We start from the raw sequence: 3985 nt of genomic DNA, 5'->3' as shown, positions 1-3985 counted from the left end.
ACTCCCACCGCATCTTGTTTCTTACCTCATCTCCACTACCTCAGCCCAGCATGCTTGTTTCAGCTACTCCTGTGATTTTGACCTGGGCTGTTCAGCTTCTAAGCCACCAGGGGCTACATCAGATGTGCAGCACATAGTTTCCCCATGTGGGTGCCTAATGCCACACTGCATCCAACCTTGATTTCCCTCCAGGGGGTGACCCCAGTTCACCTTCAGCACTGTGTGCTGCTGCGTTGCTCTGACCACTGGAACAAAGGCTGGGAAAGATAGCTGAAGGAGGGAGAGAGGGACTCCAGCTACTATTGCAGCTAGAGTAATGGGGGGAGCAGTGGCTGGGTGAGAGCCTGAAAGGGCAGTGGGAAAGAGTTTACGTTAGCCCCCCTTGGGCTGCATGCACCCTGTGGGCTGCCAGTTGAACAACACTGACTTGGATAGTAAACTTTTTGGTTCAGAAACTGTCATTGATCATTCTTGTCCCTGACTTAGCTGATAATGCAACATAAACATTTAATTATAGTATAATAGGAAGTAGTAGTAATAATAAAAAAAAAAATAATATTTTATCAATATCAAATCCTGTAAGAGCTGTGAAAGGTTGACCCGTTGCTCTACCTACCTACCTACCTATATTAATTAAACATACCTCTAAGTATTAGGCTGATGGAGCCAAACTGCAATTAAGAGACCCAATACAGTCAATTGCTATTTTTTAAACTGGTTTAAAATGCTAAATTTAGAGCAAAACTTCCTGATTATTAATGCGTTTGTTGTTTAGTTACTCTGGAAATTAATCTTGTGCAGAAATAGCATGCTCGAGAAAATTTAGAAACTGCAAAGCAAGTGAATCTTTTCTAACAGTATTAGTTACATATTTTAGAATATTAGAAATTAGACCTAGAATAAGATAGATCTAAAACAAAAATCCTAACATGCACTTGAAAGTAGTTTTTTTGTTTCAGCTATATACTTAGCAGATATACCTGGACCATCATCTCACCTCTTGTCTTTGTAATTGACTGGTGCGCTTTGTGAGGTTTTGTTAATTGAGCTGAGTTTTAGCTTGCTATTCATTTAAACATGGGAACAAAACAAAAGTGTGGAGTAATGTGATACCTGGTTAAACTGATCTGGAGCAGGGAATGTTGTTAATAGACACAGAACCCCAGTGGTGCTATTTTACTGGCCCATATGCCAAAGCACACCTTCTAAACCACAGGATTTCTGTCCTTTTCCATCAGGGTTTTGAACTTAATTCTTTAAGTAAAAACTGTATAAAACAAATGCAGCATCATTTGTGTCCTTTCTCCTGACCTGGGTTTTTTTTTTGCAGGGGCCTAGCTACTTTATAGGATTGGGAGTCAATCAGGGGAAATCTGTCTAATCTCTTCTGCTCCCTTCAGGATTATACTCTGCAGGCCATCTGCCTGGGAGTTGTATACAAACTGGGTTCTTCTGCAAGAGGAATCCTGCCTACTCCCACCCTCAACTCAGCAGTTACTAGTTTCTGAGAGGAATGGGTGATCTTCAAGGTATCTCTTGATTCCTGGCCTCACAACTGATTACAGACAGTGACACTACAGTTTGACTCTGATCACATCAGTAGTAGATGTTCATAAAAGCTTATGTTAGCTTGGGACATTTTTTTTCAATCTGTACCTTTGCAATTCTAGGCATTAAACACACTTTTATGACAGATTTCAGTGTCTGGTTCAGATTTGAATGTCTGTGGCATTATTATCACAAAGCTCTGTCTTATGGAGTGTTCAAGGACCCTTGATGAAGTTTGAGGATTGAAGAGGTTCAGCATTTCATAGGATAGGTCATTATGACAATGCAGCAAAATCTGAACTAGAATTTGAAACCTGTTGGAAAGCTAATCTGTAGTTAGGTCCAGTCTTCCTGAAGACAGTTTTCCCTTTTATCATTTTCCCTCCATCATGTAAAGATGGAGGTAGGCATATTTACAGGGGGTCCACATCAGCACCTACAGTTCTATAGAGGTAGTGTGGTGAGTGGTTGGGAAGGTGAATTCTAGCATTCTCTGTCCCCAGAACCAGGTTGTTTATCTGCTCTGCATTTTACCCAAATATACTGTGTACGAATGGTATTCCAGCCTGTGCAGAAAGACAGGTCTGCACCCCTGGATTCCAGTGCAACATTATGATGCTTCTCTTTTAGTACCAGGAAGGATATTTTTTCCCATAAGTATGTTTATATGCAGGCAGAGCAGTGCAGAAATATTTGCTCAAGTACTAGTCGTAGCAGTCTAGTCATGGCATCATGAAGGCTCATGGCTAATTTACCCTAGAAACAAAACTGGAAGGGGCCACTTGTCCAGTCTTCTACAATCACAGGTAACCATATAAAGAACAGCAAGTATAAACAGTCAGCAAAGAAATCTGTTCCACTGACACCCCCCAACACCTTGGTACAAACATAGGCTAGGTCTAGACTACAGACTTACCCTGCCTAGCAGGAGCATTTTCAGATCACCCATGCTGCTCTGTGCAGACACAGCTGGATGTAATGTAGCCTTCTCTGCACAATTTTAAGGGTAGGCTGATTGCCACAGCTGAGAGACAGTGCCTGTCCTTGGTGCCTTGTGGATGCAGTTACACTGCTGCTTCTTTGGGAGTAGTGTTTGTGAAGCAGGGCAATACGCGTGGAAGCATCACTGCTGTGCAGTTTGTGGTGTAAATATGGCCTTAGCACCTGTAGTACAAAAACCCCAAAGACCTTGAGCTGAAATCTTCCATAAAAATGAAGCAGGAGAAACTGAGGAGGCCACTAATGTCCTGGGTCCTACAGTGGCAGATAATTTGTTAGGTAAAATATGCCCATGTAATTTGGGAGGTGGACCATGCTGCATGCTATAGAGGATGCAAAAAAAACACCTGTAGGTCCCTTCTTATCTGACCCAGGGGAAAAAGTGTTTTCCTGTATCTGGCAGTTGGTTTAAAGCTGAGCACACCAGCCTGAGAGGTTTCTCTGTATTGGCTGGAGCCAGTGAGCTTTTATATATCGTGTTTTATAAACCAAATGAGAAATTCCGTTAGGTTAGGTCCATAGATGGATCAGTTGATGATACACTTACTGTGGGGAGGGGCAATAAGGAACAAATGGTATCCTTATTAGGCACAAGATGTATGTTCTTGTCAATTAACTTTTTGGTTTGGATAATATATATGCTAATTCTAACCTACTTAAGGGTTGTACTTAACTATACATATTTCTAAAAGTATATTGAAATCATTTCACTTCTACAAAACCTATATAAAAAAGAAAAACTATTCTGATTTGTTCATGTTTTCCCATTTTCATAACCTGCTTTGAAAAGTGAGGCCCTACCTGTGTGAATGAAGTTCATAGTATCATGAGGCTGAACTTGGCATTTGGTAAATTTGTTACAAATTTAAAGCTTCACTGGTTAGAATGTTACTATGATTGGCATATATTTCATAGACATTAGGGCTGGAAGGGACCTTGCAAGATCATTGGCTCCAGCCCCCTGCCCAAGGGGCAGGAAGTCAGCTAGGCTCAAAGGATCCCAGCAGGATAGGCATCCAAATGTTACTTGAAAGCATCCAGAGTATGTGCTTGCACCACCTCTGGGAGGAGTTTATTCCAGGCCTTGGGGACTCTGACAGTAAAGAAGTTTTTCCTTATGTCCAGCCTAAAACGGTCTTCCAGGAGTTTGTGACTGTTGGACCTTGTCTTCCTTTGGGGCGCCCTGGTGAACAAACGTTCTCCCAGTTCTTGATGCACACCCCTTATGTACTTAAAGGCTGCTACCAAGTCACCCTTGAGCTTGTGCTTTTCCAGGCTGAAGAGTCCCATAGTAATGTCCACATTTTTTCCCTCAGTCAGACAAATGAAGTGCCAAAGCACCATTTCTTACTTTGCTTGTCCTTGATCTTTTTTTCTTTCTCTCATAATATTATCTACTTCAGGTGACTCCTCTATGACAGTGAATACTTCTGCTGTG

The 3985-nt window shown here is 41.7% G+C and overlaps 1 protein-coding gene across 8 annotated transcripts in view; it reads left to right on the top strand.

Annotated features, from left to right (window-relative positions):
- ERBIN (erbb2 interacting protein) overlaps window positions 1-3985 on the top strand; it is a 239031-nt gene that overhangs the window by 147549 nt on the left and 87497 nt on the right. The gene's annotated exons all lie outside the window — the stretch shown is intronic.

This window comes from Gavialis gangeticus, unplaced genomic scaffold, assembly GCF_001723915.1.
Source record: "Gavialis gangeticus isolate Ggan-Ray unplaced genomic scaffold, GavGan_comp1, whole genome shotgun sequence".
Lineage (NCBI taxonomy): Eukaryota > Metazoa > Chordata > Crocodylia > Gavialidae > Gavialis > Gavialis gangeticus.
The sequence above is the reverse complement of the archived record's forward strand: the minus strand, read 5'-3'. Positions and strand labels throughout refer to the sequence as shown.